The 20,074-nt window shown below is 43.9% G+C and overlaps 2 protein-coding genes across 12 annotated transcripts in view; both read left to right on the forward strand.

The window, feature by feature from the left end:
* Window positions 1–20,074, forward strand: part of WASHC3 (WASH complex subunit 3) — a 130,629-nt gene that overhangs the window by 103,620 nt on the left and 6,935 nt on the right. For 6 of the 11 annotated variants that reach the window (XR_014804199.1, XR_014804200.1, XR_014804201.1 and 3 more), the window contains 3 exons: window positions 545–655; window positions 5,749–5,917; window positions 15,439–15,642. The gene's annotated coding sequence lies outside the window, so the exon portion shown is untranslated. Of the gene's footprint in view, window positions 1–544; window positions 656–5,748; window positions 5,918–9,963; window positions 12,726–15,438; window positions 15,643–20,074 lie in introns of those variants that run through there. The other 5 variants (XR_014804206.1, XR_014804208.1, XR_014804207.1 and 2 more) reach the window with 2 other exon arrangements.
* GNPTAB (N-acetylglucosamine-1-phosphate transferase subunits alpha and beta) overlaps window positions 545–20,074 on the forward strand; it is a 211,495-nt gene continuing 191,965 nt past the window's right edge. The window contains exons 1-2 of the mRNA XM_084957374.1: window positions 545–655; window positions 15,439–15,642. The gene's annotated coding sequence lies outside the window, so the exon portion shown is untranslated. The remainder of the gene's footprint in view (window positions 656–15,438; window positions 15,643–20,074) is intronic.

The raw sequence follows: 20,074 nt of genomic DNA on the forward strand, positions 1-20,074 counted from the left end.
GTACCAGGCACCTGACTACTCTTAGTTCAAAGCATCCATCCCCTACTTCATAAAGGCCTTAGACTGATTTTCTTCCAGGGGATGACCCCGAGCTTTGGAGAATAATTAGCCCTGTTAAGGTATTGAGGTTTTTGTTTTTTTTGTTTTTTTGTTTTTTGTTTTTTAAGGGCCACACCCACAACATATGAAAGTTCCTGGGCTAGGGGTCAAATTGGAGCTATAGCCGCTGACCTGCACCACAGCAACAGCAACTCGGGATCCGAGCCGCATCTGCAGCCTACACTACAGCTCACAGCAATGCCGGCTCCTTCACCCACTGAGCCAGGCCAGGGATCGAACCCAAGTCCTCATGGATCCTAGTTAGGTTCGTTACACTGAGCCACAACGAGAACACCTGGAAGTTTTTTTTTAACTAAATTTTTTATTTTGAGGTAATTGTAGATTCACATGCAATTGTAAGAAATATAGAACGCTACCATGTCTACTTAACTGAAGGTTTAATTTTTCAAACCAACATTTGCTGAACACTTTTTCTGTGTCTCAGGAAAACAAAGATGCCTCGGATGGGATGTCTGCCCCTCAACATCTTAGATTCTCCTGATGAAGATATACACAACAGATCTCTGATGAAATTCATCATGCAAATTACCAAGAGGCAAGTGAGCATCTTGGGGAGAGTCTGGGGCAATGTCTTGGGGGCTGAGTAGAAGTGGGTGTTAGCACTACTATATATGAAATAGATAGGTGACAAGGACCAACGTATAGATAGCACAGTGTAATCTACTCAATACTGTGTACTAACCTATATGGGAAAAGAATCTGAAAAGGAACATATATATATGTATATATATATATATATATATATGTGTGTGTGTATATATATATATGTATATATATATGCATGTGTGTGTATATATGTACATGTGTGTGTATGTGTATGTGTGTATATATATATGTACATGTGTGTGTATGTGTGTATATATATATATATATATATATATATATATACACGTATAACTGATTTACTTTGCTGTACACCTGAAACTAACACAACTTTGTGAGTCAGTGATACTCCAATAAAATTAAAAGGAAAAAAATAAGAAGAAATGGGTATTAGAAGGACAGTCTGAGAAGAGAAAACAGCACACACAAAGGCTCAGAAGTATGAAACAGGATGGTGTGTGCTGGGAGCCATTCAAGTAATTCGGCATGGATAGGAACAAAAATTTCAAAGAAGGGAGTTCAGAGGCATCTGGGGAATGAGAAGGGAATGTTGTGTGATCCTGGCCTCCCACATTCTATGCTGGGGAAATGAAAAACAGATGGGAAATACGCTCCCAAACATGGCCCAAGCATGGCTCTTGGAGAAACAGAAGAGAATCTTGTTCGGTTTCAGGAGCCCACAAGCCCTCACTTTCAATCCTTGAGCAATGGCCCACTCCTTCCATGACCTTCACTTGAGACCAGGGGCAGGCAGTCTATCTCACATCCTTTCTCTTCTGCACAAGGACAGCAACTGGAGTGAAACAGAATCCCCAGTCTACCAGTCTAGGCTGCCATGGGGACATGGGACATGGGGAAGCCCAGCCATCCCCAGCTCCCATCTGGGATGGAGATTATCCAGAAGTGCCCCCAGGGTCCAGCGAAGAATACAGAAGGTAGTTGATGGCACTGCTGGCAAGCTCAGCAGAGGGTGACCAATGTGGGGGCTGCAGGGAAGACCACCTGAGCTGGGAATCAAATGAGAATCCCAGCCAGTCTTCAGCGAAATACACAACCGCAGAGACTGAGATGAGGCAAGTTAACTAGGAGGACTCCAGCCCCTGACGATCTAAGGAACAGCAGACCTGGGGTATTTTTGCCCGATATCTGTAGAAGGTGCTAGTAGAATGAGGGGTGACCAGACACATAGGGAATCATTCCTAAAAGACAGTGAAGATCCAAGAAGCAGCATAGGATCTGAGTTTCCACCTGTCCACCTCCCCAGTGACACAATGAGCAAACCATTTTTACTTCCAGGCAATCTGGAAGAGAAGAGAAGACGGGGTGGGGATGGGAGTGGGGATCCTGAGATACTTAAATGTAAGCTTCCTGCATACTTCACAGGATGGGACTCATTAAAAAATATTAGGTATGGAGTTCCATGGTGGCCTAGTAGGTTAAGGACCCAGCTTTGTCTCTGCAGTGGCTCAGGTCGCTGCTGAGGCATGGGTTCAATCCCAGGCCTGGTTTTGCCACAGCTATGGCATAGGTCACAGCTGTGGCTCAGATTTGATTCCTGGCCCAGGAATTTCCATATGCTGCTGGTGTGGCCATTAAAAAAAAGAGAGAGAGAGAGAGAGAGGAGTTCCCATTGTGGCTCAGCAGTAATGAACCTGACTAGGATGAGGATGTCGGTTCAATCCCTGTCTTTGTTCAGTGGGTTAAAGGATCTAGCTTTACTGTTAGCTGTGGGGTAGGTCACAGACGTGGCTTGGATCTGGCTTGCAGCGGCTGTGGAGTAGGCCAGCAGCTACAGCTCTGATTCGACCCCTAGCCCAGGAACTTCCATATGCTGCAGGTGAGGCCCTAAAAAAAAAAAAGGAGGAAGAAGAAGAAGGATCCATTGTTGTCACTGCTGTGGCATGGGTTTGATCCCTGGCCTGGAAACTTCCCCAAGCCAAGGGTGTGACCAAAAAAAAATTACAGAAAACTGATAAAGTCATTTTTTTTCTTTGAATAAATGAATATGTTGTGTGTAAATGACCAATCCTTCATTGTTTATGAACATCTCTAGCCAGGTTTTAGATGAAATATTTCAGTTTTAATTTGGAATGGCAAGGATTCAGTGCTGGTTGGTGACTTCCAGTTCAGGCTATATTCTTTACCAGGGCTAAAATATTTTAGGAGGAAGAGATGAGCTCCTTTTTCTACCTGTCCTCAGGTCCAAAGACATGACAATCCTGGTATATCCCCAGAAAATAGGGCAGGCTTTGGAGCCATAAACTGATTTTTTGGGCCAATTTGCTTTTGTAGTATCATATCCCACCTTGTAAGTGAAAAGAGAAGGAGAACATGGGGAATATAGCAATTTTTTTTTCTTTTTAGGGCTGCACCTGTGGCATATAGAAGTTCCCAGGCTAGGGGCTGAATTGGAGCTACAGCTGCCAGCCTATACCACAGCCACAGCAATGCAGGATCTGAGCCTTGTCTGCGACCTATACCACAGGCAATGCTGGATCCTTAACTCACTGAGCAAGGCCAGGGACCGAACCCGCCTCCTCATGGATCCCAGTTGGGTTCATAACTCGCTGAGCCACAACAGGAACTCCCTATTTATAATACCTACAAATGGTGTATAGCCTTTAAAATTGTGAATCACTGTATTGTACACATTATGCATCAACTGGACTTCAATTTAAAAAATCATTAACGGGAGTTCCCATCATGGTGCAGTGGTTAATGAATCCGACTAGGAACCATGAGGTTGCGGGTTCTGTCCCTGGCCTTGCTCAGTGGGTTAAAGATCTGGCGTTACCATGAGCTGTGGTGTAGGTTGCAGATGTGGCTCGGATCCCAAGTTGCTGTGGCTCTGGCGTAGGCTGGCAGCTGCAGCTCCAATTCGACCCCTAGCCTGGGAACCTCCATATGCTGAGGGAGCGGCCCTAGAAAAGGCAAAAAAAAAAAAAAAAAAAATCATTAACAAAAAAAAAAAAAAAAAGAAAGAAAGGAGAGAGGAAGAGAGACTGGGGAATAAGAAGAAAGCAGTATCCTTTATGGGCAGGACTTAGAATTTGGTGACTTGAGTCACAGATGGCCATATTTTAGGGTTTGTTTGTTTTTTCTTGGCTACCACATGCAGCGGCGGCTTGATGTGGGATCTCATACTGGGGATTGAACCTAGGCCCCAGTGAAGAATGTGCCATCCTAACCGCTAAACCAAGAAGGAACTCTCCTACATACATTTTTTAAAGTAAAAAAGGAATTGTCTTAGTGAGTTTGCTGTGTTTAAAAAAAACCCCAACAACTTATTACAACAATGGCTTATTTCTTCTTCATTCTATCTGGAGGCTGAGGTGTGCTGTGGCTTTCACCAGGCCCTGTGAGTAAGAAAAACTCAGTCTTCCTCCTGTGTGTCTCCTCTTTACCCTCACACCACAAGCACACTCACAGCACCCGTGGCATATGGAAGTTCCCGAGCTAGGGGTTGAATGGGCTAGGGGTCGAATCAGAGCTGCAGCTGCCAGCCTGCCCCACAGCCATAGCCACAGCAATGCCAGATCCAAGCCTCATCTGCAACCTACACCACAGTTTACAGCAACGCCAGATCCTTAACCCACTGAGCAGGGCCAGGGTTCAAACCTGCGTCCTCATGGATACTAATCAGGTTTGTTACTGCTGAGCCACAGTAGGAACTTTGACACTAACAGCACTTTTGACACCAGGTGGGGGTGGACGGGGGTGGGAAAGGGGAGTTTCCATACCAGGAAATTCTATGACACCAGCTGGGATGTCCCACAGTTCAACTCAATTCTGACGTTATCTTCCTGGAAATAGCAGCAGATCCTACAGGTGTTAAGGATTCAGTCCCATAAGACAGGCACCCCCCTCCTGCCCCCTGACTACTTCAGATGCCAGTAGAAAGTCCAGGTTGTCAGCTCTGCTGCTGACCAGTGATCTATAGACCACGTAATCCCACCACCCTCTCCGTGGGCTCAATTAATTTTCTTTTTCTTTTTTTTTTTCTTTTGTCTTTTTGTCTTTTTTGTTGTTGTTGTTGTTGTTATTTCTTGGGCCCCTCCCGAGGCATATGGAGGTTCCCAGGCTAGGGGTTGAATCCGAGCTGTAGCCACCGGCCTACGCCAGAGCCACAGCAACGAGGTTCCCAGGCTAGGGGTTGAATCGGAGCTGTAGCCAACGGCCTACGCAGATGAGCCACATCTGCAACCTACACCACAGCTCACGGCAACGCCGGATCGTTAACCCACTGAGCAAGGGCAGGGACCAAACCCGCAACCTCATGGTTCCTAGTCGGATTCGTTAACCACTGCGCCACGACGGGAACTCCTCAATTAATTTTCTAGAGCAACTTACAGAGCTCAGGAAAGCAGTTCCCTTACTGTTTACCATTTTTTTTATTATAAAAGGATATGATTAAAGATACAGATGGGCAGAACCTTCTTGCCTGCCTGCTTGCATCTCTCACAAACATCCTATCTTAATAAATCTATTTCTTGCCTATCAAAAAAAATAAATAAATAAAGATACAGATGAACATCCAGATGGAAGAGATGCACAGAGTAAGGTGTGGTGAAGGGCCTTGGACCTTCAGTGCCCTCTCTGGGTGCACATCTGCCAGCACCTTCAAGTGTTCACCAACCCCAAAACTCTCCAAACACTGTACTTTTGACATTTTATGGGGACGTTATCACATTATTAACTCCGTTTCCAGCGCTTCTTTCTCTGGAGCGTGGGGGTGGGGTTGGAAATTCCAAGTTTCTAATCCTGGCTTGGTCTTTATGGTGACCAGACCCTCCACCAAGAGTCACCTCATTAGAATGAAAGACGCTGATATCACCTGGAAAATTCCAAGGGATTTAGGAGCTCAGTGTCAGAAATGAGAGTCAAAGATCAAATTTTAGAACAAAAGATACTCCTACTGCTTTTATTACAAGGATTTTAAGAGCTCTGGGCCTGGAACCGGGAGCAGAGAAAATACATATTTCCTGTATCTTATATCCTGGGCTCTGCTCTGTCTTCTAATTTCAGGTCCCAGGCTGAAAGAATAGCTTCTACATAGGACATGTCTGGGAGAGAGCAAGAGAACTGGCCAACTCAAGATGAATCATAAACCTTCTTTTCCAACGCGGTGAATGCCATATCTACTCACATTTCATTGGTCAAAGTATGTCACATGACCAAAAGCAAACCCAATGAGGTAAGGACATAAAAGCTTCCCATAGGAGACATAGTAAGTCACCTGACAGTGGACAGGGAGGGGATCAGTAGTGATTGAAAAGAATAACATATTCTACCATGATAATACAAACTCCGTATAGATAATTTGGAAAATACAGAGAAGAAAGAAGGAAGTCAGAATTACCTGTAATCGCACTGTTAACATTCTGATGTAGTAGTTCCTTTAAGGATATGTGTCTGTGTGTTTGCTTGTTTTGACAAATTTAAGATTAAATAACATATGCAAAGATATACCAGCTTTATAGGCTGCTGGTTTATATAGAATTATATCATGAACTCTTTCCCATATAAATAACCGTTCTTTTAAAATATCACTTTAGGTGTTCCCATCGTGGCGCAGTGGTTAATGAATCCAACTAGGAACCATGAGGTTGCAGGTTCGATCCCCGGCCTTGCTCAGTAGGTTAAGGATCCGGCATTGCCATGAGCTGTGGTGTAGGTCACAGATGCAGCTCAGATCCCACATTGCTGTGGCTCTGGTGTAGACCCGTGGCTACAGCTCTGATTAGACCCCTAGCCTGGGAACCTCCATGTGCTGCGGGAGCAGCCCTAGAAAAGGCAAAAAGACAAAAAAAAAAAAAAATCGCTTTAATGCTTGTGCCATTTTTATATTAGTTTGGATAGAACAGGTTTTGTAGCAATAACAAAAATCTCTACTTTGTCTCCTGGCTTCAGATCACAAAGGTTTCTTTCTTATTCAAGCCACACGTCCAGTGCAGACTGTACTGGCACGGAGACTCTGCTCATCTTGATTACTCTGGAACAGGGACAGGCAGAGCAACTGCCATCTCCAGGGTATCTGGTGATTGTGTGAGAAGGAAAGGAGAATACAGGGACGCATACATTGTTCTTAAAGCTTCTGCCCCCAAAGCTTTCACATTTTATTAGCCAAAGCAAGTCACATGGTGTGGCATATTTTTTAAGTGGTTGCAATATGTTGCAGATCCTCCAATTAAGAGACTGAGTCTTCCTCTCCACTTTCAAACACATGACCACATGACTTACTCTAGCCAATGAGACATCAGCAAATGTAACATAAGCAGAGGCTTAAAACATGCTTGTGCATTAGGGCTTCATCTCTCCTAGAGCTTTAGGAGCAGCCTGAGGGTAACCTAGAGGATGACAGACACTGTGGATAGAGAGACCGTGCTGTCCCAGCTATTCCAGCCATCCTAGGTATACGAATGAGCCAGTCTCAACCACTCAGCTCCAGTCAGCCCAGACTAGAGCTATTTAGCCAATCCACAGATCTTGAACATATTTTAAGCCACTAAATTTTGGGGTAGTTTGTTATGCAGCAAGAACAGGCTTATATACACATCTATATCTAATTTTATCTGGGAGAGAACCATGGTTTTTTTTTTTTTTTTTTTACTTTTTCTTTTTTTTTTTTTTTTAGGGCTGCACCCACCACATATGGAGGTTCCCAGGCTAGGGCTTGAATTGCCACCGGCCTATGCTAGATCCAAAGCAACACAGGATCCGAGCCGCATCTGCAACCTACACCACAGCTCACGGCAACACCAGATCCTCAACCCACTGAGCAAGGCCAGGGATTGAACCCCAAACTAAGCCACATGAGAACTCCTTCCTTATCTTTGTGTGTGTGTGTGTGTGTGTGTTTAGGGCTGTACCCACAGCTTATGGAGGGTTCTCGGGCTAGGGCTTGAACTGGAGTTGTAGCCACTGGCATACGCCAGAGCCACAGCAAGGTGGTTTCTGAGCTGCGTCTCCAACCTATACCAAAGCTCTGGTATGGGTCAACCAGATCTTAACCCACCAAGTGAGGCCAGGGATTGAACCCACATCCTCATGGATGCTAGTTGGGTTCATTAACCACTGAACCACAGGGGAACTCCCCTTCCTTATCTTTCTATATAAAATTATATCCAACCTGAGAGCCCCAGAGGACAAAATTGGCAGGAAGCTCGATGTCAATTATCTTTCCTTCTCTCGGGTGGTGGGGAACCTGGAGTCCTGCGTGGAAAGTGCTAAGGTATTGGGCTCGTCTCCCTCCAAGCTTATGCAGGGGAAACTTCAGGAAGGGGTAAGGCTATTTGGGTTCCCAATAGCCTTGAAGATGATGTCTGGTTCTCATGCTTAGACTTACCTTTCTCAGGTGCATCTATCTCAAGAGCATTAGAGTGGATACGAGTCCCCGCCTGCTCAAATCTTTAACCATCTGTTGCTTGCCCACTCCCACATTCTGTCAGAACTGCAGAAAGACGAGATGCAGACCCCTAGAGCCCTTGATTTGTCAGAATTATAATTTGGGAAAGCGTAAATGTGGCATGGGGGTGGATGGAGCAGTGAAAGGAGGTGACCAGCATGAACAGAGGTTACATGTATTGCAAAATGCTTTTTCCACGAGTTCCTGCCATGGCACAGTAGGTTAAGAATCTGACTGAAGTGGCCCAGGTAGCTGCAGAGGTACATTTCAATCCCTGGCCTGGCACAGTGGGTTAAAGGATCTGGTGTTGCCAAGGCTGCAGTGTAGGTTACAGCTGTGGCTCAGATTCAGTCCCTAGCCCTGAAGCTTCATATGATATAGGTATAGCCATAAAATTAAAAAAAAAACAAAAAAAAAAAAAACGCTTTTCCAGGAGTTTCCTTCATGGTTGAGCAGTTAAAACACCCAACTAGGATCCATGAGGATGAGGGTTCGATCCCTGGCCTCACTCAGTGGCTTAAGGATCCTGTGTTGCTGTGGCTGTGGTGTAGGCCAGCACTTGTAGCTCTGATTTGACCCCTAGCCTGGGAACCTCCATGCTGCAAGGGCAGCCCTAAAAAGAAAAAAAAAAAAAATTTTAATAAAAAAAATGCTTTTCCCAATGGAATGAGCAGATATCTCAGAAAACCAATAATATAACTGTTAGAAACATGATATAGGAGTTCCTGTCATGGCGCAGTGGAAATGAATCCGACTAGGAACCATGATGTCTTGGGTTCGATCCCTGGCCTCGCTCACTGGGTTAAAGATCTGGCATTGCCGTGAACTGTGGTGTAGGTTGCAGACGAGGCTTGGATCTGGCGTGGCTGTGGCTGTGGATGTGCCCGGCAGCTGTAGCTCTGATTAGACCCCTAGCCTGGGAACCTCCATATGCTGCAGGTGCAGCCCTAAAAAGACACACACCAAAAAAGCAGTATGATATAAATGTCAAAAGTCTAAGAAATCACATAGGGAAGTATTGAACCATAAGTCATCATATTTCTTCTGTAACCAAGGGGAAAAAAATCACATTTTTATTGAGTTAGAAAAGAAATACAAAATCAGACTATGACTGCTTCATGAGCAGACTTACTACCAAGACCCTCTGTATTCTTACTTCCTACCTCCACTATTTCTTTTATATGTGGGTTTACTTTTCCTTTTCTTTTCTTTTCTTTAAGGGCCATGCCTGTGGCATATGGAAGTTCCCAGGCTAGGGGTCGAATCAGAGCTACAACTGCCAGCCTACACCACAGCCACAGCAATGCCAGCTGCGACCTACACCAAAGCTCACGGCAACGCTGGATCCTTAACCCACTGAATGAGGCTAGGAATCAAACCCTCATCCTTATGGATACCAGTTGGGTTTGTTACTGCTGAGCCATGACAGGAACTCCCAGGTTTACTTCTATTTTTCTTTAAAAAAAAAAAAAGTTATTATAGTTGATTTACTGTGTTCTGTCAACCTCTGCTGTACATCGGAGTGACCCAGTTATACATATATATACATTCTTTTTCTCATGGTATCTTCTATCGTGCTCCATCACAAATGATTAGATATAGTTCCCTGTGCTATACAGCAGGACCTCATTACTTCACTCCAAATACAATAGTTCCACTCTTTTTTCATATGCTGCTCCTTGAAAACGCCTCACTTTCTACCAAATGTCAGGGGATGTAACGTCAGTCGGTCGACAGCTGTTTTCATCACTTTGGGTGATGTGGTGGGTTCCAAATCTAGTCACAGTTACTTGCCTCCAAGAAGCATATGGTCCTGTCTCCAACTTTTCTTTCAGGTGAGGTAGCTGAGTGAAAAAGCCAAGTCCCCATGAAACCCACTGATTGACTCCCCATCGGCCTGTGTGTGCCCATTTATAGCAGTCAGAGAGTGTAAGGGCCAGCTGCTGTGCATCTAAGACAAATGAAGAACTTGCAAGAAAACACGAAGGCTGCTCATGCCAAACGCATTACAAGGCATCATTTGCCTGTGCAAGCTGTGTGTTATGCCTGCTATCAAGCCATGTCAACCAAGGAAGGAAATGCAAACGACTCCCAATGTGGGCAAATTCCCCTCCCCCACAGCCCATGCTAGGGCTGAGGCAGTGGATTCAAAAGTGGCAAAGGAGCAGTGGTGGGGGAGGGACCCTGAGAAGGCGGATCAGAAGAGGTCAACTCCTGTACTTTGAATTTGTTGCCGGAAAAGAGGAGTTTTTAGATGGGACCCCCACAGAGCTGTTTTCCTCTTCTAAACCTCCTTGGGGTCCTTTTGATGTTGTGACTCCACAAAATCTCACATCTCCTTCAGATTCAAGTTCAGCAAAGGGCCCCTACGAAACAAGGCCTCTTTTGAAAGAACAGAAGAGCCAGAAGCTTCTGGGTTCAACAGGCCACTGTCTAAACTGACAAACTGCTCTCCAGCCTGAGGGATGATAAAACTTCACAGACTGGAAGAGAATTCCACGTCAAGGACGTCTGCTTCTGAGAGCTCCCTCTGATTGCCCTCATCCCCATTAACGAAAACAGATGTGTGCTCATGAGTAAAGTAAACATTCAAGGTCACTATGCATTCGCCGCTGTCAATCTGGTTTGGCACTTCAGTATGAGCAAATAGGATATGAAGCAGAGTGGAACTTTTCTATACCACTGGTGTCAAGTGACAGGACTCACATCTTTGTATTAGGTTTAACTATTACATTAAATACCTACGGAATAGATGTTTTTCTGTTTCATGGGGAATGATCTGAGCCACAGTAAACCTACTGACAGGGAACAGTTATTCTCTATGAGAGAAACAAGACAGTAATAATATTTAAGAGCCTGAGTTTGAATCTTGGTTCTAGTGCTTATAATCTATGTAACCTTGGGCAAATCATTTAACTTCAGTTTCTTTCTCTAAAATGGAGGGTTTAAGAGTATGTATTTCCTACCTTGTCAACATTAAGCCTATAAAAATGTGACCTCATTCTGGGGTTATTCCATGGGGCAAGAAGTAGTATCCAAGAAGGCTGCAGACCTAAACTTGTCTTCATTCATCCTTTCATCAAATATTTGTTGAGTACCTACAAGGTGCCAGGTAGGGATGCAGCGTTAGTGATGAAAAACACAACTGAAAGTCGTCATGGAGTTTATGGTCCCCTGATTCCCCTGCCACCCTCGTGAGATGTCACCTTGCCATATTGCTCAGCGCCTTGAGTGTGGTGCTTCTCAGAGTTATCGGAGCCTAAGAATCTCCTGGCACTTTGTGGAAAGACAGATTCTAAGACTTCACCTCCTCCTACTGAATATCACAGGGATATTCTGACTTCCTTTTCCTCATTGGCAAAATGTGAACAGAGCAACCCCTACTGCAGTCTTACTGTGTGTTCCAAGAGAAACTGGATATGGGAAAGATCTTTGGAAGCCATGAAGTTGCTTTCCAGTGTGCGGCATCCAGACCCTCTCTGGAGGTGCAAAGAAGCCAACCAGAGGCCACTCAAAACCTAAAGGCTGTCCTGGTGTCCTCCCACCCCACCTCCTCTTTCTGGACTCTCTGGAGACATGAATCAGAAGCCACCCACCCCCGTTTTAGCCTAATGAGCTAATGAGTCTCAGACTGGAACCAGCCTCAAATCTACCACCAAGGTGGACACCTGCATTGTATTCTGGGAGTGCCTAGTACAAGGCTTTTGAGGACCAGTCAATGGCCATAACTGATGGTTTTCAATGGATAGCCCTGCCTTTCCCTGGTACCTGCTAAAATGGGAGATGAACCCAAAGATTAGCGTGGTGAATGGAAGGGTCTTGGTAGGTTCTCCTCACCCAGCCCCTGCCCACCTCTCCAGCTTTGTCTCCCACTGCGCCTCCACACATTCCCTAGCCCTTGACTGCCTCTCCCGTTCTTTCAGTAATAAAATTCTCCAGTTTCAGCGGGTCACAAAGCCATCCAGAGTAATGACTGCATTCCCCAGCCTTCTTGCTGTTGTGATCAATGGGATATAACCAGAAATGCTATATGGCCACACCTAGGAGGAGTCCACAGTACAAAACTGCCATGTCTTTTATCCCTTTTCTATCTTCCTCCATCCGACTGCTTGGAAAGAAGATATAACATAACAACTAAGCTCTAGCATCTGTTTTGGGTGTTGGAAATGAGACTGCATATCAGGAGAACTGGAATAAAAGGCAGCATGGAGCCCTGAGTGCTGTGTGAAGTTGAGCCTCCAGTTTAGTCTTGAACTATTGACCTCTGGACTTTTACATAAAAGAGACATAAACTTCTATCTAGGTTAAGCCAGTGTTATTTTGAGTTTCTATTCCTCACCTCCAAAATGAGTCTTAACTGATAGAGTCCTCAGAAGGATGGATTCCAGAAATACACTGCCTGGGTTCAATCACTTACTAACTCATAGCTATAGGTATTTTGCTTCACTTCTTGGCTTCAGGTATAAAATGTAGTTACTAAACACCTTCTAGCATCTACCTTCTAAGATTGTTGATAGGAATGAGCTAATATATGTGAAGCTTAACACATGTAAGGCCTGGTACATAGTAAACACCCAGAATAAAAATGTGCCCCAAAGAGACAAGATTGAAAGTCATTCTCTCGGAGCTCCTGTTGTGGTGCAGCAGAAACGAATCTGACTAGTAACCATGAAAGTTATTCTTTCAAACCTGAGGTAGGCTCTTTTAGTGCTGCAGCAATATAAATAGTGCTAATTTTTTTGGTCTTTTTGTTTTTTGTCTTTTTGGGGCTGCGCCCATAGCATATGGAGGTTCCCAGGCTAGGGGTTGAATCGGAGCTACAGCTGCTGGCCTAAACCACAGCCACAGCAACGCCAGATCTGAACCGTGTCTACAACCTACACCACAGTTCATGGCAATGCCGGATCTTTAACCCACTGAGCAAGGCCAGGGATTGAACCTGAGGCATCATGGTTCCTAGGTGGATTCATTTCTGCTGTGCCATGACGGGAACTCCTCAATGGTACTAATAATGATATCTTAAAATTTAATGAAGTACTTTGCAGGAATCTTTTCAACAGTTATGAACTATGCATTATGTTTGTATGAGTTATATATGTATTATTACTTGCATTTCACAGAGAAGAAAATACAAGCTTAGAAAGGTTAAATTAACAGGCCCTGAATCACATAAGTAGTAAGGGGCTGTGAGAGGATTCACACCCAGGTCTTTTACCTCCAAATTCCCTACATTTTCTGAAAACTTTCACTTGCTCTTAAATGCAAATTATTGTACTGCTATGCTTTCTCTTTTTCTAGATGCCCAACACATATCTTTTTGCAAAGGGATTTTTCAGACTAGAGTTTTCTATTTGTAAAGAATAAAAAAGAGTGCCCAAACGCCCCATGTTAAAAAATTCTGTTTTCTGGTCACTGACAGCTCAAATGCAAATAGGCCATATATTTGAGCCCTAGAATATACTTTGATAAAAGGGAACAGTGCAGGACCCAGTGCAGGAATGGGAGTGGAAGAAAAGCCGCGATCTTTTCTGACTGCAGTCTAGCTAACAGGGCCAGATTCTGAGTGGTATTTCAGGCTTACGCTAAAAGGGCCTAGAGTTGAGCGTCTGAGGTGGGAGTGAGGCTTTCATGAGAGCGCATGTGTTTTGAATTGTCAATTCTTCTAACAGAAGTAGTTTGGTAATTGCGATTTGCCAAGTGACTAGAACTTAAATGCCCCCCCCCAAAAAAAAGGTAAATGTGTGCAGTAACGGATGTGTTAACTCAGAGAGGGGTCCTTTCACAATGTGTAGCAAGTCATCATGTCATGCTCTTTAAATGTCGTATTTGCCAACTCTACTTCAATAAAACTGAAAAAAATTACAAAAAAGAAGAAAAGAGGCAGCAGTAATTTAGACCCAGCCTAGAGGAGCTGCTTCCTGGAATGTTGTAGCCAATTTCCATGTTCCCCTAGGCAAGGTAGGGAACTCCCTTTGCCTCTGGAGGGATACAAGTTAGATCCTGGGAAGAACTTGCTTGCTCAAATGATGGTGAAAAGCAGAGACAAACATGGTTGTAGAATATAGTTATGTGTGCAAATGTAAAGAAAGTATAGGAAAAAATCATGTGTAGAGGATATGGACTGTGTCATTGTAGCAGAAAACAGGAATTGAGAATAAAAAGTGATGGTATAATGGTTCTGAGCAGGAGTTCCCACTGTGGCACAATGGGATCCATGGTGTCTTGGGAGCACTGGGACGCAGGTTCAATGCCTGGCCCGGCACAGAGGATTGAGAATCCAGTGTTGCCGTAGCTGCAGTTTGGGTCCAAACTATGGCTTGGATCTGATCCCTGGCCTGGGAACTCCACATGCCACAGGGAGGGCAAAAATTAAATAAACAAATACATAAATGAATAACAATAATGATGGTTCTGAACAGTGAGCATAAGACAGAACTTAGTTCAAATCCTAGCTCGATAGTTCAGCGATCGGGGTCCATTTCCTTAGCCATTCAGATCCTTTTCTCCCCTCGTCTATAAAAAGGAGATCGCAGCATGCTTACCTCTGAGAAGGAATGTGAGGTTGAAAAAAAATGCCCAATAATATGGGAGGTGTTTAATAAATGTTCATTTCATCCTTTATTGTCAAATCTTTACTTCTGTGATTCTGTGATTTGGACTTCCTAGAATTCTAAGGCACTAGAAACTTTCTGAAGAGCTTCAACTGCTTAATTTCTAGCTTCCTAGCTCTTCCCAGCTGTACTTTCTGAAAGAGATGAGTGGAAGAGCTGGATCAGAAATCAAGCAGAGGGAGTTCTCTTCGTGGCTCAGTGGTTAACAAACCTGACTAGGAACCATGAGGATGCGGGTTCGTTCCCTGGCCTGGCTCAGTGGGTTAAGGATCCGGTATTTCCCTGAGCTGGGGTGTAGGTCGAAGATGCGGCTTGGGTCTGGCGTTGCTGTGGCTGTGGTGTAGGCCAGAAGCTGTAGCTCTGATTTGACCTCTAGCCTGGGAACCTCCATATGTGGCCTTATAAACCAAAAAAAAAAAAAAAAGGAACTTTATAAATCCTAATGAAATTTGTTCTTTGCTTAACCTGTACAATTTTTTTTTTTACTTTAAAATGAGAGAATTGATGAAGGAAAGGAGGATTCCTTTTTCAGTTCATAGGCTCAGAACCCCCACTGTTCAATGTAGTTGCCCCAAAATGAACACAACCTACAGACAAGCAGTTGAAAAGAGTTGCTTTATATGGTTTTCTGTCTATAAAGGTAAAGGGAAAACGTACAATGTTATCTATCCTGATTCAATCCCAATTTTTTCTCCAAAGGAGAGAGGGAGAGTGATCAAAAAGGGAGAGGAATTGGCACTCGGTAGCTTCCCATTCGGCTGAAAGAGGAACAGCTCTGGTTGCCACAACTTTGGTTGCTCTTTCTCACTGAGTTTGTCGAGGCGTGGCCGTTCCTGCAGTCCACTGGTGCCCCCTATCGTCCACTTCAGGAGACTCACAAGCAGCGTGAACAGCTAAACCTGGGTAAGGCATCAGAACACCCTCTAAACTTTTCTGACAAAAAAATCTCAAACATTTGCAACTATGATTCCACCTTTAGTTCACCAAAGAATAGTTTACAGTAAAGTTACATTATTATTTCTTTTTCTTTTCTTTTGCTTTTTAGCAAAAAATGGAGGTTCCCAGGATAGGGGTCATCCAAATTACAGTTGCCTGCCTACGCCACAGCCACAACAATGCAGGATCCGAGCCTTGTCTGCGACCTACACCACAGTTCACAGCAACGCTGGATCCTTAACCCACTGAACGAGGCCAGGGATTGAACCCACATCCTCATGGATCCTAGTTGGGTTCGTTAACTGCTGAGCCACGAAGGGAACTCCCAAGTTAACATTACTATCTCTGAGACTTAGAGAATGTTAGTCATTAGAAAATATTTAGCCAATTTTTTTTAAAACCTAAGTATGGTTTTTAGCTCTAAGAGATATTAGCAGTTATTATGTGAAACCAAATTGGGTTAGGAAACGGGTTAAATAACCATTAATTAAATATGAGAAGTAATTTCTTTCCTTCTTGCCTTCTCAGATCCTCTAATATGGCTTGTGTGTCTCCCAAGGGGAAATGCAATTGCCCAATAGCTATTGATAAAATAATTTTTTTTTTTTTTGGTCTTTGTTGTTGTTGTTGTTGCTATTTCTTGGGCCGCTCCCGCGGCATATGGAGGTTCCCAGGCTAGGGGTCTAATCGGAGCTATAGCCACCGGCCTACGCCAGAGCCACAGCAATGCGGAATCCGAGCCGCATCTGCAACCTACACCAGAGCTCACGGCAACGCCGGATCGTTAACGCACTGAGCAAGGGCAGGGACCGAACCTGCAACTTCATGGTTCCTAGTCGGATTTGTTAACCACTGCGCCACGACGGGAACTCCGATAAAATAATTTTATACATGAATTTATATGTGAATTTCTTGTGGGGCTAATATTCCAGGGAATATACTTGGAGACTTGCTAATCGAGTTCAAATGTGTCATTCTACAAGTTTGGAAACTGAGTCCCAGGGAGGTGCCAGTGACTGGGTGGTAGTAGAGCCACTGTGAAGATCCCTGGGCTTCCTGAAGGCTCCTGGGCTCCCCGAGCTGCTTCTTCACCAGAGTGCCCACCCCTTCCCCTTAGCTGATCCTCAGTATTCCTGTTCCTATAAAGCGTGTTTATTTGTGGAGTGGGAAATGGGATTGCCTTCAGCCAAGGACATTGGGAAAGTTGAGTATCCCCCTTTCAAGTATGCTCCAACTCTTTGGGGAGGAGAATTTGCTTCTGGCACTTTCAGTTTCTCTGTCTCTTATGAAGAATTTCACTGTTTTATTTTAAAAAACATGTATTCAACAAATACTTATTATTCACAAGTTTGTGGTAGCTAGATGATACAAGATTGCTCTTACCCACGCTGGGTAAGAGCAAAGGTTTGGAGGTCACATTCTGGTTCTGCCACATTCTGGCTGTGTACATTTTGGACAGAGAACTGCTCTTCAAGATATGGAAACAATGTAACTGTCCATTAACAAATGAACAGATTAAGAAATTGTAGTGCATAAAAAAAACAAAAACAAGAAATTGTAGTGTGTATATATTTATATATTTCATTGTATATGTGTGTATATACATTATTATAAATATTATTCAGCTTAAAAAAAAGAAGGTGATCTTGCCATTTGCAACAACATGAATGAACCTGGAAGACATTAGGCTAATGGAAATAAGTTGGACACAAAACAAAATTGCATGATCTCATTTATATGTGGACTCTAAAAAAGTTCAATGTATATAAGTAAGGATTAGAAGGCTGAAAGTTGGTGCTGTGGGTTAGGAATCCCATTTTGTCAGAGCTGTGGCCCGAGTATGATCCCTGCCCGGGGAACTTCTGCATGCTGAGGGCTGTGCCCCATCCCCCACCCCCCTGAATGATATGAATGGTGGTTACCAAGGGTGGTGGGGGGGGATGAGATGTTGGTCAAAGGATACACAAGTCACAAATTGCAGTTATGTAGGAGAAATAAGTCTAGATATCTAATATATAACATGATATAGTTAAGAATGCCATAATGATTACTGGAAATTTGCTAGGAGAGTAGATTTTAGATAGTCTTACCACTACCACCACCACAAAAAAATGTAACTATGAGAGAAGATATGTTAATTAGCTTCAATGTAGTAATCATTTCACTACATATATGTATCAAAGCATCATGTTGTCTACCTTAAACAATTTTTATTTTAAAAAATCAATTTGAAAAACAAAAGACTCTGAATTCCTATCTATAAAATGGGGATAACACTAATCTTTTCTCCACATGGTTGTGTGAGGATTAAATTAGAAAATATAGCTGTCCCTTTGTATCTACCTGGATTGGTTCTACCACCCACCCACCCCCAACAGATACCAAAATCTGCGGATGCTCAAGTCTGTTATATAAATGGCTGGTATAGGCAACACTCTGCACCCAAAGTTCCACATTTTTGCAGATTCAACCAACCAGATTGAAACCTGCAGTTGGTTGAATCTGTGGATGTGGAACCTGGATGTGGAGGGCCACTGTACCTGTAAAATGATTAGTACAGAGCCAGCACATTTAAGTGTTTAGTGAATATTTGCTGCTTCTATTATTGTTGTTTTCATTAGTGTGATCATTGGCTACTATTACTGTTATTACTGTTGTTATTATTGTCCCTGCCGTCAGGAACTTAATAACCCAGTTGGAGACAGAAGACAAGCACACTCAGAAACTACAAATAACAGAGTTCCCATCATGGCGCAGTGGAAACGAATCCGACTAGTAACCATGAGGATCCAGATTCAATCCCTGGCCTTGCTCAGTGGGTTAAGGATCTGGCATTACCATGAACTGTGGTGTATGTAGGTCAGAGATGTGGCTTGGATCCCATGTTGCTTTGGCTGTGGTGTAGGCCAGCAGCTGTAGCTCTGACCCCTAGCCTGGGAACTTCCATATGTCACAGGTGCGGCCCTAAAAAGCAAAAAAAAAAAAAAAAAAGGAGTTCCTGCCGTGGCTCAGTGGATAACAAATCCAACTAGGAACCATGAGGTGGTGGGTTCGATCCCTGACCTCACTCAGTGAGTTAAGGATCTGGCATTGCCTTGAGGTGTGCTGTAGGTCGCAGACGTGGCTTGGGTCCCAAGTTGCTGTGCCTGTGGCATTAGGCCGGCAGCTTTAGCTTGCATTTGGCCCCTAGCTTGGGAACCTCCATATGCTGCGAGTGAGGCCTTAAAAAGCCAAAAAAAACAAGAACAGTCATTTCAGAAAAGATAAGATAGCTGGACCTACCTGGAGGATGTGTTTGATATGAATAGAAGGAGATGAGGTAAGGGGGTTAGGTATCTGGCACCAGGAATTTTGTGAGCCAGTGTCCCAAGGATAAAACCCATCTGGCCTGTTTGGGTGGCAATAAGTAGACCAACCTGTCTAAAGAAGGATTTGAGGAGTTCCCCTTGTGACTCAGTGGAAACGAACCTGATTAGGATCCATGAAGATGTGGGTTCGATCTCTGGCCCTGTTCAATGGGTTAAAGGATCTGGTGTTGCCGTGAGCTGTATTGTAGCTTCCAGACACAGCTCAGATCTGCCGTTGCTGTGGCTGTGGCATAGGCCAGCAACTGTAGCTCTGATTTGACCCCTAGTCTGGGAATTTCCATATGCTGCTGGTGCGACCCTAAAAAGAAAAAAAAAAAAAAAAAGGATTTGATGCTAAAAATTAGCTCTACAAATATGGTAACCAGTTGCCCCAACATCAAAAAACTCTTCCAGTGTTCCCATAAATTCCCTCTTATATACTGGGCCGTGTTCCTGGATTTGAAGTTCAGAAAATGTAGGTTCCAATAAGTCTCTAGCACCATCCTTTCATATTTAGTCCATGGCTTCTGCTCAGAACCTTCATTCTATGGACACTTTAAAAAGGCCTCATAAATGTCTTCCATCATGTACAGATGGAAGCAGCTCCAAGCATCTGATTCTTAACAAATGCACACACAGCTAAAAAGTCATTGAGGAGTTCCTGTTGTGGCTCAGTGGTTAACGAATCCAACTAGGAACCATGAGGTTTCAGGTTCGATCCCTACCCTTGCTCAGTGGGTTAAGGATTCAGCATTGCCGTGAGCTGTGGTGTAGGTTGCAGACACTGCTGGGATCCCGCATTGCTGTCGCTCTGGTGTAGGCCGGTGGCTACAGCTCTGATTAGATCCCTGGCCTGGGAACCTCCATATGCCTGGGAACGGCCCTAGAAGTGACAAAAAGACAAAAAAAAAAAAAAAGTTATTGGAGAAGAAAAATGAAGGATCACCCTACCAGAAACTGTAGCTTCCATGTATACCATTTGCCCCCCTCTATTTTCAGAACTGTACTAGCTCTGGGAGGAATATCAAAGAGGTATTTCTTAAAACCACAAA

This window comes from Sus scrofa, chromosome 5 (genome assembly GCF_054392235.1).
Source record: "Sus scrofa isolate SSC_HxYL_T2T_F1_AM1 chromosome 5, Sscrofa_HxYL_maternal_Yorkshire_Landrace_v2.0, whole genome shotgun sequence".
NCBI lineage: Eukaryota > Metazoa > Chordata > Mammalia > Artiodactyla > Suidae > Sus > Sus scrofa.